General features: G+C 35.0%; 1 non-coding gene across 1 annotated transcript; it reads right to left on the bottom strand.

Moving 5' to 3' along the window:
- Window positions 1–18,187: 18,187 nt before the first annotated feature.
- Window positions 18,188–18,293, bottom strand: LOC121209199 (small nucleolar RNA R71). Its single transcript, XR_005904316.1, has one exon. It is a non-coding gene; the product is annotated as a small nucleolar RNA R71 (small nucleolar RNA).
- Between the last annotated feature and the right edge of the window lie 384 nt (window positions 18,294–18,677).

The following is an 18,677-nucleotide window of genomic DNA, read 5'->3' as shown; positions in this document are numbered from 1 at the left end:
ATGGCCGAATCTCTTCACCTTTCTTCTTCTTTCCTCCTTAAAATTTTTGGCCAAGGATGAACCAAAGGATGAGAAATTTTTTTCTTTGTTTTTCTTTCTAATTTAGGCTAAATGAAGGTGAGAAAGGATGAACACAAATTTTTCTCCTTTCTTCTCTTTAGCTCACGGCAATGGGGGGGCAACCACACATTTTTTTTTCTTTTGTTTCCATTTCTTTATTACCCATACTCCTTATTTTATTCTTCCATTAACAAAACATGTTTCATGACATGTTTTGCCCATCATTCCTTGTCATGGCCGGCCACTACTCATTAGGGGGGGAAATTTGACATGCAAGTCCCCCTCTTTGTCCACATGCACTAATAGGTCCTCACACATTGACCTATCACATTTTAAAATTTTCTCACATAAGTCCTATTGACTAAATTCACATGCAATCGACTAAATCGAAGCTTGAAATTTTCACACATTCATAATTACATATTCTAGACAATAAATATCACATTCAACATTTCGGTGACTCGGTTTAGCGGTCCCAAAACCACTTCCCGACTAGGGTCAACTTTGGGCTGTCACACATCGTGACTTTTTTTTATGTTTATATAACAAATTGGTGTCACATTAATCTCTCAACACATACAATTGCAGTTTTTTAAATAAGCACTGTTCGTATTTTGAAATTTAAAAAGTCGTACCCTAACTTACGGCGTTTTAACTTTCTCGATAAGTCTGAATAAACGAATGTTTTGAAAGCATAAGTTTTTTTTAATAAACTCGGGACATAGGAAAATCATGTTCTAACTTACAGGATATGATTTTTTTCTAAAACTGAGATAATCAAATATCTTTTAAATTAAATAAATTTTTTGGCGTTTATTCTCGTTTTTGGGGATTTAAGGAATCGTGTCCTAACTTACGGGATATGGGCATTTCCCTCGATTAACGTGAAATATGCCCTTTTCTCGATTAAGCAATATTCTAACAAAGGATCACATTTTAAAATTTCCTCAAACTGTCAATTTTTGACATTATGACAATTTTTGACATTATGACATTAATTAATCAAGTAGGTACCAATTTTGGACATTATGAGGGTGTTAATCCTTCCTCGTACGTAACCGACTCTCGAACCCATTTTTTGAATTTTGTAGACCAAAATCATAGTTTTAGTAAATCAAAACCTTTTATTAAAACAACTAAATTACGAGGCGACTCGATCACACCTCATATAAAAACGATAAGTGGCAACTCCCACATTCATTTTGGTTTTCAAAATCAAAGTCGACCCTTTTTTTAAAAAATTGGCTTCGAAAGCTTGGGGACTCCGCTGGGGACCAATAAGAGAGTCAAGCCGTAAATTGATTATTTTTTGTCTTTTTGTTGAAAATTAAAAATTCGTTTTAAAATCACGATCCTTTCGTTGCATTTCATCTATCATTTTTGTGGTCTTCATCATTTTGTTATATAATAATGTGTTTACCTTTTGGTTCGAGTTTTTTAATATGTTTTTGCATATCGCATTGCATAATTTTCTGATTTTTCCCTTCTTAACTGGGAGTGAAAAAATATTCCTTCGTGAGGTCTTCACCTCCGTATAGGATAGTGGATCGCTTTCGGAATACATCCGTACCTATGTCTTCGTGAGATTTTCATCTCCATATAGCCATAGGGAAATGTATTCCCTTGAATTGAATTAAGTTTGTATGAGGTTATAATGGGTGAGGATCGAGGAATCTATCGGTTCGGGTACCTTTATTTTAGAACCAAACCACATATAGTGAGCCTTAAGAGCCTACCCTAGGTCGAACCACACCAAACCCCTAGAGGTCATCCAAATAGGTTCTCTATTTGTTATTTATGTATTTGTACTGACGTGTTTTCTTTTGTTTTGGTGATGATTTCATTGCATTTTCATCATAGAAAAGAGGTGTTGATTCATGTTCAATTGCTAAATAGAAAGCTTGTCATGGAAAGTGGATTTCTTGATAAAGTAGAATACAATACAGCCGTTTGAATATGGTTCGAGTAAACACAACGAAAGAAAGGTGATAGTCTATGGAGGAATACACGACTTTGCTTCGTTGCCCGATGATTCAAACCAACCAAGATTATTCGAGAGTTGTCAACGTCTCGACTTTCCTAAAGAAGCTAACGAGCATCGCGGGGATAAGTGTACAATGGGCTGTGGCACGGATCAAGCAAAAAGAAGATAATAGAGACATCTTTTGGAAGATTCCAAGATTTGATCTTAACATCCAGATATGAAGAAAAGGATCAATGTCTCCGCTTGGAGTACGAGGGCAAGGCCATATATGTATCCGTTTTATGTAAAGATATTTGTCTTTTAATAAAGTTGTCCTAACATAATTGAATCAGAAGCAATGCCTGTTTTTTGCATTCATTTCACGCATTAGCATTGTATTGTATCATATGCAATAAAACACACAAAAGACCCTAAAATCATGGTAGTTACCCTAGAATATCGTTACGGTACATAAGGAAAAGCTAAAGAAATGGACCAAAGGTTGAAGAGATTAGAGCAAATGCAAATACAAATGCAAGAACAATTGGCCAAAATTCAACAAGATATGAGGGATCAGATGCTAGAATTCCAAAGTAACATGATGAGCCAGTTAACCCAGTTACTAGCTGGAGGATTAGAAAAAAGAAAGAGCATTGTTGTCAATTTCGAGGATGAACACAAGGACCCTGCTTATCGTTCAAGCTTTAACCTAACAAACACCCAAGCAAAACAAAACGCGTATCCACAAAGGGTGTCCGTTAACATCAGACCCTAATACCAAATCGGTACCTCAGCACCGGTGAACTTCCCGACAGGTTCAGGTTCTAACCTGGGGGTAATCTAACCAATCCTGTTGTCCTTGATCTGGATGATATAGTGGAAACAAAAAAGGCGAGAGTAGAGATCCCAAAGCAATTTGAAGATCGTTACAAATGGAAAAGGCAAGAGTGGAGCTCCCGAATCAATACTTTAAAGGCCCCGAGGAAGAGGGAAAATGAGGTGAATAATGTGAGTATGTATAACAAGGGCTATTGAAAGCCGATTACCGTAAGCTAACCAAGGACGACAACTTCTAGGCACCAGATCCCTCCTAAGGCAAGAACCTAATCCAAAATCTAACTCAGAAAAACTCTGGGTCACACCTATACCAATCACGTATTGGGAGTTATGCCAAAATTTTTTTGATGCACATATAGTATCCCCTTTCTACCTAAAACCTATGTAGCCCCCAAACCCGAAATGGTACAACGCGAACGCGTAATAAGAGTACCACGCATGGATCATATGACACTCGATTGAGGATTGTATCGCTCTAAAAAAGATAATCGAAAGACTCATTAAAATGTGTATTGTGAAATTTGATGATCCATTGGGTACAGAAAATCTGTTACCCACCCATTCTGACAAAGGGGTAAACGCGATAATCACGAGTGTAGGGAAGAGAATCAAGATAAATGTAGCAGAATTCAGAACCCAGCTGAAGGAGGCTTGGAAGAAAATGATAGAAGAAGGATTAATCACACAGGATTTAGGGGAGAAACCCAAAGAAGCAAGAAACTACTGTGAGTTCCATGATGAAGAGGTCCACGAGATTTAAACATGCAATGAATTCAGAGCCTTGGTGCAAGGCCTGATGGATAATAAGGAAGTGTTCTGAACAATTGGACTGCAGAAGAGATTCCTGTAGTTTTTAGAGTTGATTTAGAGTAATGTTCAAAACACGCTTGTTACTTTAAGCCTAGAAGCAATAAGAATCCTTTTGTGAAATAGGCTCATGTCCAACATCTTTATCTTTGTTGTTATTTTGAGCAAATATCCTTTTATTCTTTCCATTTCTTTCATAATCATATTATACGAATAATTGTTCTTAGATTCTTTTGCTCTTTGGACTTTCTTTCAAATATTCTTTTATTCTTCATTCATGATCATACCATACAAACAATTATTCTTAGATTCTTTTCTTCTTTGAAATATTCCGTTGTACCTACAACAGGTCTCCAGATATCAACGATATGAGTGACGCTGCTATTGACCCAAAATCTCCTTTTGAGTGAGATATGTGTCTAGAGGGATCTCAGGAATTTGAAGATGACAGAGATTGTAACCTATCTCTTGATTTGTTAAGGATGATAGAACAAAATGAAAAACATATCCTACCTTACAAAGAGTCAGTGGACATCATGAGCCTAGGAGAAGAGAAAGAGGTGAAAATCAGAGCCTGCATCACCATAAAGACAAAGCGAGACGTCATTGAGTTATCCCAAGAATTCTAAGATGTTTTTGCATGATTTTTTCAAGATATGCCTGGGCTACTAAGATGTGTGGACGCTGTTAAGGTTAAGAAAATCTTGGAAAAAGTCCATAAGGGTGTCTAAGAACACATGCTAATGATTTTATAATGACCAGGCAAATTTATGAAGATAAGATTCATGTGCCTCATTCATGTCTTCATGTTATGACTTCTCTATAGACTTTCTCTATGTAGGGTACAGACATTAGTGGGCCGATCTCACCAAAAGCTTCTAGTGGGCATAGATTCATTTTTGTAGTCGTCGATTACTTCACTAAATGGGTGGAAGCTACTTCATATGCCAATGTCACAAAGTCGACAATCAGAAAGTTCTTAAAGAAAGAAATCACATGTCAATAAAGAATGCCAAAAATTGTCATATTTGACAACGAGCTGAATTTGAACAACAACATGATAACGGAGGTCTGCAGTCAATTCAAGATCAGACACCACAACTCGTCACCATATTGCCCCAAAATGAAAGTGTAGTAAAAAAAAAAGATCATGGGGAAAATGACTAAGACTTGTAAAGATTGGCATGAGAAGTTATCATTTACCATCTATGCCTATTGTACGTCCATCTGGACCTCCGCCGGGGCAACGCCTTTCTCATTAATTTATGGAATGGAGGCGGTTTTGTCCATTGAAGTCAAGATATCTTCCCTCTAAGTTTTGTCAGAGTTGAAGTTAAGTGAAGCCGAATAGATCCAATGCTGATATGATCAGCTGAATTTGATCTAATAGAAAAGGTTGAGGGCCATCCTTCATGGTTAGATGTACCAAAAATGAATGATGTGAGCTTACAACAAAAAGGTTCGCCCCAGAGAGTTCCATAAGGGTAACTTGATATTGAAGATCCTTCCTGTACAAAAGGACTTTATAGAAAAGTGGATGCCAAACTGAGAGAGACCTTATGTGGTAAAAAAGGCCTTCTCTGGAGGAGCATTGATGTTGACCAAGATGGATGGCAAGAACCTGCCTAATCCTATGAATTTTGATTTAATCAAAAAATACTTCACTTAAAAAAAGTAAAAAGAAAAAGGTAAAACAAAAAAGAGAAAAAAGAATAGAAAAGAAAAAAGAAAAAGAAAAAAAGAAAAGAAAAAAGAAAAAAGAAAAGAAAAGAAAAAGAAGAGGCCAAGGCGAAAACCCACAAAGGGCGTCTTGAGGCCAAAGGAGTTTTAAGTTGAAAACCCGAAAAGGGCGGCTCAAATTTTGATAAAGAATGGGCATTCAGTCAATAAGTATTTCACCTAAAAAAAGTGGGGAAAGAGGAAAAATTGGAGAGGCCAAGGCGAAAACCCACAAAGGGTGCCTTGAGACCAAAAAGGTTTTGAGTTCAAAACTCAAAAAAGGACAACTCAAATTTTGATCGAAGATAGGGCATGTGGTAGTCTTGTCCTCTCAGAGTTAACAAGGAGGAGAAACTTTATATCTTGGGGCATCAACAAAGTACTCTAGGTCTTCTAGGCACATCTCAACTCCAAATGGTCCTCAAGAAGTTTGTGCAGAGAAGCTCATGCTGCGATATTTGGGGCACCTATTTTCATCTTACTCATTTTGAATTTTAGCAAAGTTTGCTATCTTTGATTAATTTATTCATTTCGATCTATGCTCTCAATCAATTTCTTTCTTATTATATTTTCCATCTTTGATTAACTTATTCGTCTCGAGCTATGCCCTTAGTCAATTTCCTTCTTGCCCATCGTGATAATCTTTTTTAAGTATTTTTCATTTAAATAACAATTAATTGACTAATAATACTTTTACAAAAGGAGTTCTACTTATTACTTTGGAAGCTTCTAAATAGTACAAGAACTTGGAACAGGACTATTACTTAGAACTCGCCAAGCCTAAGGGTTGTAAATATTTGAGATAGAAGAGTATAAAGTGTGACTATTTCTTCAGATTTTCTGTCAAAGATATCAGCTGAACAAGAAGACAGGACATTGCGTCAGTGATACAACCTTGATGAATAATGAGCAATGACAACCCAAACATTAAGAAGGGATCATTCTCATGACATTCTGCATTCATGCAAATATCATTCATATGCATCTAGTTAGGAGCATTTAATTCATTCTGATCATGACCTCCTAATCATTTGGCATAAGCATAGGCCCATGAAATCGATTCTACAGGTCATGTCCCCTAGAGAACGGTGTAGCAAGATCGGTGAATCCACAAATCTCATCTCCCTGAAGTAGCAGTAGAGCAAATTGAGGTTGTAGATCTTATCTCTTTGAAGTTCCAATGGAGTAGATCGAAGACGGTGGATCTTGTCTTCTTGAAGTTGCAGTGGAGCATATTGAAGCAACTAGTCTTATCTCCCTAAAGTTGCAGTGGAGTAGATCGAAGACGCCAAATCTTATTTTCCTGAAGTTGCAGTGGAACAGATTGAAGGTACAAATTATGGCGGATCTTATCTTCTTGAAGTTGCAGTGGAGCAAATTGAAGCCACTAGCCTTATCTCCCTGAAGTTGCAGCGAAACAAACTGAAGACAGTGAATCTTATTTCCCTAAAATCGCAGTGGAATAGATTAAAGCTACAAATTATGGTGAATCTTATCTTTCTGAAGTTGCAGTGGAACAGACTGAAGCCACCAGCCTTATCTCCCTGAAGTTGCAGCGGAGCAGACTGAAGGCAGCTAATCTTATTTCCCTGAAGTTACAATAGAACAGATTAAAGCTACAAATTATGGTGGATCTTATCTTCCTAAAGTTGCAGTGGAGCAGATTAAAGCCACCAGCCTTATCTCCATGAAGTTGCAGCGGAGCAGACTGAAGACAGCAAATTTTTTTCCCTGACATTGTAGTGGAACATATTAAAGCTATAAATTATGGTGAATCTTATCTTCCTGAAGCTGCAGTGGAGTAGATTGAAGCCGCCAGCCTCATCTCCCTAAAGTTACAGCGGAGCAGACTGAAGGCAGCAAATCCCATCTCCCTGAAATCGCAGTGGAGCAGATTGAAGCTACTAATCCTATCTCTCTGAAGTTGAAGTGAAGCGGATTAAAACAATGAATCATATACCTCTAAAGTTACAATAGATTGGAATTACAAAGTCCTACCTCTCTAAAGAGGCGGTGCAGTGGATCAAAGCAACAAGATGTAGTGGACTAGAATGAGGCTACTTGAAAAAAGGAGTACCAAACAAATCGAGGCTTGGCGAGACAGGGAAAAATTGGTCTTTCTTAAAATTCTTTGCTCCATTCTCATTACATGACAAGGAGCAAAGAGGGGCAGTTATAGAAAGCCCAATTTTTCGAAGGCCCAAACCATACAGAAACCGAAAAATAAAACCAAATCAATAAATTAAACCAAATAAGAGTCCAAAATTTTTAATAGTCCAATTACAAGCCCAAACCAAAATTAAACACCAACCCAAAACCTAACTAAACCCAAACCCCAAACAACCCAACTAAACCCTAAGCCCAAAAGGGCCCAAAACCTAAACAACATTTTCAACAAACCCTAATCCCTAGTAGCCTCTACCGCCGCACGTACACCTCCACGTCGCCATCCGTACCTGCAGAGGAGACAAACTAGCAACAAACATAGAAGAAAACAAAAAAAAAGTAGAAATGTGATAGAAAAGATTGTATTTCTTTTGGCTATAAAAAGCCACAAACAGATTAATGTATTTTTTTCATGGAGTAATATTAATAAAAAAAATAGAAGCAATTGGCAAAAGGTGATTTTTGTTCTTTTTTCTCTTATTTTTTATGAATCTATTTCAAAAAAATATAAAATAATAACGAAGTTTCATACCCGTCGTTTGGTCTTCACACCATCGCCGATGTTTCTTTTTCTATTCCAAAGGCCGTCAAGTCCCTTGGAATTTGGCCAATCCCATGGCGGAAGATGGCGGTAGTCGAGAGTCTCCTTTATTTTTTTTATTTTGGCTTTTTCGGCTGTTTTTAAATCAAAATATGAGTTCTACGCGAAAAAAATACTAAAAATAAGGTTCGGGACGATTTTTTGACCACCGTGGATGGCGATGCTGTCGCTGGCAACCAGCGGCCGCCACGGTAGTCTGGTGACTGGACCTATGCCGGAGCTCAAACGAGGGGGGAGAGTTTGAGAGCTCTCAAAAAAAAATTTAAATGAAAGAAGAATGATTTTTTTGAATTTTTTTTAGTTTATATAGCAACACTAAACATCATCGTTTTGGTGTTGAAATTCAAACGCCAAAACGGCGTCGTTTTGAGCCTTACTCGCATTAGACCCGACCCGAATAAGTCAAGACCTGCGTGTTTCCAACTATAGGGTTATTTGCACGGATAGCCCTTCCGCTCTTGCTGTGCCTTTCGATTAAATCCTATTCTATTTTCTGTGATTTTAATTTGGCCCTGTAATTTATTTTGGCTTTCAATTAAATTCAAATTGAAGTTGTGCGTTTTGGAAGGGGGATTATTTCCTATTTTGGCCCCTCCTTGTTATTCACGCATTCATTCTGGTCCTTTCTCTTTCTTACTTATGTTAGATTTGCGCCGAACTTCTGTTTTAAGTCCGATTTAGTCCTTTTTAGTTATTTTTTCTATTTTATTATTAAATTTAATTATTTAACATTATTATTATTACTATTGTTATTATTATTATTACTTTTTTAATTATTTTATTTTTGTTACTATTATTATTGTTATTATTCTTATTATCGTTACTATTATTATATTTTCCCTTATTATATTTACTAACCTATCACCATTATCTTATTATTAAACAAATTAATTTTTACATTATTATTATTGTTATATTTCTTTTTGTTTATTTACCTAGTATTTTTTTAAATATATATTTATCTTTTATTATTTATTTACTTATATCCTTTTATAATTTCAAACTTAGATTATTTACTATTATTACTAACATTTTCTTGTTACTTGTTGTTTATTTATATCCTTTTATAATTTCAAATTTTACTATTCTTATATTTATTAATATTATTTCTTAAACCGTTTTATACACCGTTTATTTACGTAATTATTTACTATTTTTTTATATTTTATTTTATTTTTACTTTTTCCTTTTTTCTATATTCAGCTCATTTGTTTCGTTAATTCCTTTATTTTATTCTCGTTATTCATCTTACTTTTATTAACGCATTTATTTTATTACGCATACTATCATTGTGATTTATTTTTTTATGTTTATATAACAAATTGGTGTTACATTAATCTCTAGACACATACAATTGCGGCTTTTTAAATAAGCACTGTTCGTATTTTGAAATTTGAAAAGTCGTACCCTAACTTACTAGGTTTCGACTTTCTCGATAAGTCCAAATAAACGAATGTTTTGAAAGCATAAGTTTTTTAATAAACTCGGGAATTAGGAAATTCATGTTCTAACTTACGGGATATGATTTGTTTCTAAAACTGAGATAATCAAATATCTTTTAAATTAAGTAAATTTTTTAGCGTTTATTGTAGTTTTTAGGGATTTAAGAAATCGTGTCCTAACTTATGGGATGTGGTCCTTTCCTGCGATTAACGTGAAATACGCCCTTTTCTCGATTAAGTAATATTTTAACAATGGATCGCATTTTAAAATTTCCTCAAACTATCAATTTTTGACATTAAGACATTAATTAACCAAGTAGGTGCCAATTTTGGATGTTATGAGGGTACATTCCTCTTACGAAACCGAATCCCAAACTCGTTTTTTGAATTTCATAGACCAAAATCACAGTTTTAGTAAATCAAAACGTTTTATTAAAACGACTAAATTACGAGGTGATCAGATCACACCTCATATAAAAAAAGATCGGTGGCGACTCCCACGTTCGTTTTCATTTTCAAAATCAAAGTCGACCCTTTTTCAAAAAAAAAAATGGTTTCGATAGAGATCTTTGATCTCGATAGAGATCCGCTTCCAAGTTGATCCGATTGTGTTCTTCGAGTGTTTTCTTCATTTTCTTTGATGGCTCCCTTATGTCTTCTTTTAATTGGTATTTATAGACTTTAGAATGCTCAGAAAACCTAAAAGTTGGGTTTTCCCGGTTATTTCAGAAGTAGGATGCGAAATCGACATAGGCTGCCACATTGGTGTGTGTCCAGGCCGTGTGAAAATGCTCAGGCCGCGTGGCTCTTGAAAATAGGTTTAATCATTCAATTTTGGCTAGTTTTTTGCTCCTTTCGCTCCCAAATGCATAATTAAAGGATTAGGAGCATCAAATTCACTAATTTGCATAATTAATTATCCAAAAACGCATTAAGAATAAGATTAAAATATGTTACTTTTATAGCTTATCAATCATACAGATAAATTATGATGCGAAAATACAACTTATGTTAGTATGTAATCTAAATAGTCCATAGCCTGATAAATCAAAATGCACTAGTTTAATAAACTATTATATCATTTCTCAAATCTAATTGAGGAGATAACTTTAGTAGTCTATAAAGAAATCTATTAATTATATTGTAATAAGATTTTAATTTGGCATGTTTAATTTTTTTAATTTAACTCGAACAAATTTACTCGATTTGATAAGACACTTACCCCTATTTGAAAATTGTTTTCACCTTTTTCACTTTTATAATGCATTTTTGGTGAAAACTGTGAAAATAACTTTTTATTATTTTCTAATTTTCACATATTTTCATATTTATTTTTAAAATTTTCAACCAACATGCGTTTTCTTCAATATTTTTTATTTTCTAAAAAATGAAAATGATGTCTATTTCTTTAAATCAAACTGAAGCAAATATTCAGTTCTCTAAAAATACATGTGAATTCAACCCAACGAGTACATCTAATTTAAAATGAAAGAATAAACTGCAAATTGCATAGCTTATGTTTGGAATTTTTTTTATCAAATTCTTGACTTTTTTTTTTACATAATTTAATACAATTACGAAGAAAAAACCAAAAGATACTTAAATTTGAAAGCAACTGAAAATGTTGACGGACACATAGATGTGGAAATTTTGGTCAAATTCTTGACTTTTTTTTAAATCAATTTAAGAAATTTCAAACTTTGTTCAAAGTAATGAGAATTATGTTGATGAATGTCCTACCAACTTTTTATTTATTTGGAAAAACGACTTCCTATCAAAAAAAGTTCTTTTTTTTTCTCTAAATATTTTGTAAATGAAATTGAAATTCCATGAGATAAAAGATACATATAAATTATTTATGATTATTTTATTAATTCAAAAAGTGGAATTTTTATCAAATTCATGAGGTATTTATTTTGGTATAATCACATATATACTTCACTGGTTTGATAGTTTGAATATAATACTATTCAGATCAAGAGTGATATTCAAGTAAAACCTTACTATTAATATTGATTTGATATTTCAATTTTTATAATGTTATAATTAATTCAAATACATTATAACTTGTCGAGAGGAATTGTACATGCATACCAATGAAAATTTTCATTTTGAGAACAATCTTTGACTTTTTTTTTACTCAATTTATCATGAAAATAAAAATTGAATTTGAATTTTCGAACTTTCGAACTTTACTGAAAGTGACTTTCGATTCCAAAAGTTTTATTTTTCATCTCAAAATTTCGTAAATTAAATTAAAATGCTATGAGAAAAAAAAAGAGAGAATAAATTGATACATACATACATATTATTGGTAAACTAGTGGGGTCTAAATCTAAATTTTTAAATTGAAAATATTTGTAAAACAATTGTTGTGACAAAGAAATCAGCCACAACCCATACTTATTTATTGAATACTTAACATCTGAATGTAATTTTTTTTTTACGTCCTTGTATTTTCGTATGCTTCATACTTTTCTTTGCACATTCTAATACTTTTGCCCCATTCTTACTTCACACAAGTAACTTCTATAATTCCTTTAAAAATCCTAAAAGAAATAAAATCGAAAATTTATTCACAGTATATGATTAAAACAATGTATACCATTATGTCAGGTTAAAATCATTGATGCAATTGGATCAATATGTGGTCACATAACTGTAACATCCCATACTCAGCCTAGACGTTATGGCCAAATTATGGGGGTTACATCGTACGAGCAAAAAAAAAAAGGTGAATAATTTTGAAAGAAACCAACTGTCTGTGAGGAGATAAGTCATCTTGAATAGCTCTTGAAAATCATAGCAATTTCCAAAAATGCAGCTTAAAGTAGTTCTACCAAAAACTAAGTCCAATTTAATTAGGTGTTGCGAGAAAACTACTAGGTAAACTTCAATTTATTTTGCAGCGGAAAATCTTAAAACATAATGTTTATAAAATCGTGGTTCTTTTTCCTCTAGTTAGTTTAGTTAAGCGTCATTAAAAAGGTAAAGGCTTTTGCGTAATAAAAACCGGAATGGTTTAAAGGATCTAAACAAATCATAAAACGTCCAAAAATAAACAAAATCCAAGAAAAAGTCCAGAATGTCCATAATAAACAAAACATATGAAATCCATAACACTTAAACCAAAATCATGAAACCCGAGCTCCAGAGTCATCGTCCAATCCTAAGTCGAAGGATCACCTAGAATGAAGCAAAAGGCGTGAGCTTTGAGCGTAGCGTCTGATTTGGCCCATAATTTTAGGACAATTAAATTTAATCATCAAATTGTCTTATAGTGTATCGGAACTCTAATTGAAGTATAACTTATGACATCTTTACGAATCAAAACATATCATGTCATATCACACCATAACATGGCATGCCACATCAAATCATATAATGTCCTAACCCCATTCGCTACACACCATATAGGACTACAAGACTTCATCCATCCAATCACACCATTAGGTGGCAGTGTGCCACTCAAATTTGCAGTTAAGCAGTTGTACATAAATTAGCGGTCTAATTGCTATGATGCTATATAGTTTCCATATAACACTTCCTCCATCATATCAAAACCCACCCCGAAACACAAACAAATCGTAATCATATATTATACTTATTTATAGGTCATAAATCATATGACATGCATACTTACATATTTTTATACAAATCATAACATAACACATGATTAAATGGTACATTACATACTTAACATACCTTCTAAACTTATTCATAAACTTTTATATTTAGATATTTAGGCTTTTTTGACCCCATACGGTCTGCACCTTTTCACATGGCCAAGCCACACAAGCTGCAAGAATTCACACTGTCCTGTGCTCCATACGGCCTAGCACACGGTCGTGCAGCACACACAGTCCACCGCACGGCCTAACACATGGCCATGTGGTTGTTGGGCAGTTTCGAAATAGCTCCTGTTTTTGAAATTTTATTGAATCTTAAATGCATTTTTTTGGGTCATTTTCACACACCTGGTGCAATAATCGATCGACCACGCTAACAGAAATCACAAATCCTACAAACGTTCAACAAATCCCACGAATTAACCAACAATTAACATCCAAAATCAATATCCGTAAAACAAAATTCTAGCCCCTAAATGAAGTTTCAATACTTACTTCCTTGAAACGACATCGAAAAATAGTACCTACTCTACTGGAGGGTTAGGATTCTCACACCGTTTGCCTAATCACACATCATAAAAGCACTAATTAAAACATCGAATAATGACATTTAAGCACAGAGCCACCTTGCTCACGAACCTAATTAAAACGAAAATAATAAAACAACAAGAAGAGTAACCAACAGACTTACACGATGGCTGGGGAAGAACCGCACAACAAGAACACATGAACAATAGCAAAATCCAAGAAATAGTAACAAGAAAGGCTCAAGAAAAATAGAGGCAAAGAAATGAAGAAGACCCAAGGAAGAAAAGATTGCAAAACGGCAAAACAAGGGTAACCAAACATAAAAAGAAAGGCCATGAAGTAAAAAAACAATGAAGGAGGGAATTTGTGCAAAAATATTCCTACTCACTAGATTTTTTTTTAAAATTTATAGAAAACTCTAATTCCCAACAAAAGCCCAAGTAAAAATATTCCACACTTGCACATAATGGGACTCAAACTCAAAACCAAAGTGCAAACAAATGCTTAATCATTAAACCACTAGGCTTATCGTTGTCATAACCCAACAAAGAAATTAATTTAAGCCCTAAGGCCCAAGCTTAACTTAAAGCCAAAATTAATAAGGAAAAAATCCAAAACTACGGAATTAAACCTAAAACCCCAAAGCAAACTTCCAAGGCACTTAACCACCAAACCAAATTAAATTATTTTGCAAACATACACATTAAAAAATCCAAAAATTTTGGGGCGTTACAGTAACATTAGTTGTAACGCCCCTAACCCGTATCCAACGCTAGAACAGGGTTACGGAGCATTACTAGACATATAGATTCAAACAATCATACATTTCATATTAATTTCTTATTCAAATCAAAAACCATTCAAATTCATTCATATAGTCCCTAATATGAGCCCTCGAGGCCCCAAATAGACATTAAAAATAGTTCGAGACAAAATAGAGTACTCAAGAAATTTTTCAAAAAACATGTAAAATTTTCAAAGGTACAAGGGACACATGCCCATGTGGCTAGGCCGTGTGAGACAAGAGGCAGCTCCTGTCTTAAGTCGTGTGGGCATTCAAAATGAGGCCACAAGCTCGTGTCCTAGGCCGTGTCAAACTAGTGAACATACTAACTTGAGTCACATGGCCAGACCACACACCCGCATGTCAAGTCGTGTACACTTGGAAATGGCCTCACACGCCCATGTGTCAAGCCGTGTGCTAGGCCGTGTGAATACTGGAAGGTATACTAAAACAAAGCAAAGAAAAAACAAAGCAAAAAGGCGTGAGCTTTGAGCGTAGCGTCTGATTTGGCCCATAATTTTAGTACAATTAAATTTAATCATCAAATTGGCCTATAATTTTAGTACAATTAAATTTTAGGCTTGAGCTTTAGGTGTTAATCAAAGGGCAGAATATCATTCATCGGTGTTCTAAGGACGTGGAATTCCCGTTGTACGGTAGTAGGTAATGGTTTTCTCACTCGAAAGGTGAATAACCCGTTTCGGGTTTAGTTAGCCCGTTTGTTAAAATGATTAACTGAGTGAAATTTTGATCAAATATAGGTGCTGGAATGCTTGGGAGTATTTAGGCATCAAAAGCGATACATGTGTGTACCCGAAAACACAAAAAATGAGAATCGGCAAAAATTGAAAAATGAAACTATCGACCCCACACGGGCGTGTGGTCACCCGTGTGGTAGGCCGTGTGGCAGTACACGACCGTGTGGTTGATGAACTAGGCTGTATGTACGTGACACGGGTGCACGACATGGTCGTGTGATGGGCGAAGAGGCCGTGTGTGAGACACGGGCTCGACCAATTGGGCCGTGTAGGCTAACGCGTGTGGGATTCTAGGCCAGGCCGTATGATCCACACGGCTGATAAACCGTAATTTATACATATTTCTATCCCATGATTCACACATTTTATGGATGATTTTTCCTTAGATTTGGTGAATTCAATGCTCCTAATGCATTAATTTCATGTTTTATACTTAGGTGAGCATAGGAGAGTGAAAGGAACGAGAATCAGGCCAAAAACGGAGAAAATAGGCCAACGTACGAAATCAACACGACCTGGACCACATGGCCTTGTCAATTTGGCAAAATCAAAGTTTACCTTTTTATTTATGTTTTGTATTCATTATTCTTCTGAGATGTTTACCTTTTTAGTTATGAACTAAAACCCCTAAATACCTAAGAGGAATGAAATCTATGACAGATCTTGTTATTATTATCTGAATTGCATGATAAATATTTGACTTGTTCTTAATTATGTGTTCTTAATTCTTGTTTTGATATTGATAAACGCCAAATTATACATATATATACCCCAAATACTTAGCATATTTATGGATGTTTACTACTAGATTTGTGGATTTTGGTACTCTTAATCCGGTTATTTCATGTTTTGTACTCAGGAGAGCACCAAGAGTCAAAAAGAGCCAAAAACGAGCCAAAAAGGGACAAAACGGACCAAATCGAGAAGATAACACTGCCTAAGCCTTGCCACATGGGCATCTCACACGCTCGTGGCCTTCGGGGTTATCGACCAAGGTTTTCACGATTCACACGGCTTGGACATTGAGCCCACAAGGCAGTGTGCAAATTAACGAATCGAACACGTCCTGGCAATCACGTCACACGGTTGTGACACACGGGCGTGTCCCTTTTTCAAAGAGTTGTATTTTACACGGAAAAGGATACTTAGGGAGGAAGAAAGTCAATCCAAAGCCTATATAAACACCCTAAGTGTGACCTAGAAGGGGGTTGCTCTTTCGAGAACTTTTCTGGAATACAGAACCTCACACCGGGAATTACTTAAAGAAAGCCAGATGATCCATCCCAAAAGCCTTAGCTACTCCAAGACTGAAGATCTCTCTCAGAATTCCTTCAGGGGTTTTAGAGTTTTCTTTATATTTTTTTTATTTTCATACTTTTGAGATGTATTATTATTTTATTATGAACTAAACCCCTTAGATACCTAAGGGGGATAAAACCTATGATGGATCTTGTTATTATTATCTGAACTGTATGATAAATACTTGATTTGTTCTTAATTATGTCTTCTTAATGCTTGAGTTAATATTCTGGGTATTAATTCATGATTTGATGTGCTTATGCAGAGGAGGAATAGACCCTGCGTAAGAGTAGATTTGGTATAATTAAACGAAGTTGATCGAACGCCTAGAATAGGGTTACGAGATTTTTTCGGATTAGGATGAAACCTAATATGGGAATCCATAGAGTGATTTACTGCTTCCCTAGGGGTTTTAATTAAAAAAGAAATTTCGATTAATTCAACTTAGGGTTAGACGTTATTAGTCTCGAAAGGGATAATAAAATAGGTTAGGGAGTCTTACGGATCAAGTCAAGTGAATAAATTGTCCGGTTCAGAGTCAGATAACAAGTGAAATCTAGGTGGATTCCTCCTTGGGTGTCACCTTTATCAATTTCTTTTCTTCAAGTCTTTTTCCAAAATTTCTCTTCACTTTAATTAAATTAGTTAATTACTTTAAATAATTAGTTAATTAAAACAAACCCTTTTATTTCTAGGCTAGATAATAAAAAGATAGTTATTGCTAGTACTTTTGGTTCCCTTAGGTACGATATCCCGGTCTTGCCGTTACTATAATATTGTTTGATAGGTGTGCTTGCCTTTTCGTTGTGATAATAGTTAGTCTAGGTTTGATCTTCATTATAAATATTTATTACTTGTTACAAATCACGCGATCAAGTTTTTGGCGCCGTTGCCGGGGAACTGAAATTTTAGGAACACTAAATTTTTATTACTTTAGCCATTTATTTTTCTTGCAATTTAATTTTTTTTATTATTATTTATTAATTTACTAATTCTTTCTCTTGGCAGGTTTTTATAGTTTATGACTAGAAGAAACTAATCAGGACCATTACTTTTTGATGAAGAAATCGATCGCACAGTTCGTAGAAATCAAAGAGAAATAAGGCGTAGTTTACGATACACGGAGAACGTGCGAGAAGACGATACTCAACCCTAACCGAAGAGATGGCCGAAAACCTAGGCGATCAGTTGCCTCCTGTAATTACAGCTAATCAAAATCCTGCTTCACATACTATGTATGACTATGCTAAACCTTCTTTAACAGGAATTGAGTCTAGTATAGTTAGACCTGCTATTGCTGCGAATAATTTTGAACTAAAACCTAACACAATTCAGATGATACAGTAGTTTGTTCAGTTTGATGGTTTGTAGGATGAGGGTCCCAACACGCACTTAGCGAATTTTCTTGAATTTTGAAATACATTCAAAATCAATGGCATTTCTGATAATGCCATTCCTCTTCGATTGTTTCCCTTTTCACTGAGAAACAAAGCTAAACATTGGTTGAACTCGTTACCACGAGGGTCTATCACTACTTGGGAACAAATGACCGGGAAATTTTTACTAAAATATTTTTCGCCGGCTAAAATGGCTAAATTACATAATGATATCTCTTCTTTTGTGCAGATGGATTTAAAAACACTTTACGATGCATGGGAAAGATACAAGGACTTACTGAGAAGGTGCCCTCACCATGGGTTACCGCTTTAGCTTCAAGTTCAAACGTTCTATAATGGTGTGAATTCCTCGACAAGACAAATGATTGAAGCAGCTGCTGGCGGAACCATCAACAATAAAACACTGGAGGATGCCTCTAAATTTATAGAGGAGATGTCACTGAATAACTATCAGTAGCAAGTTATGAGGACAAAGCCAACGAAAACAGCTGGCGTTTATAACATCGATTCAGTCACCATACTCTCTAATCAGGTAGAACTTTTCAATAAAAAGATTGACGGTTTACTTGGTTCTACGCAGGTACATCCAGTAATGAGGTGTGACTCAAGTGGCGGAAGTGTACATACAGAATACCAACCCTTCAATCCTACAACTGAAGAAGAACAAGTCAACTATATGGGTAACAA

This window comes from Gossypium hirsutum, chromosome A10, assembly GCF_007990345.1.
Source record: "Gossypium hirsutum isolate 1008001.06 chromosome A10, Gossypium_hirsutum_v2.1, whole genome shotgun sequence".
In the NCBI taxonomy this organism is placed as follows: Eukaryota; Viridiplantae; Streptophyta; class Magnoliopsida; order Malvales; family Malvaceae; genus Gossypium; species Gossypium hirsutum.
This window is presented reverse-complemented; position numbering and strand designations above follow the sequence as displayed.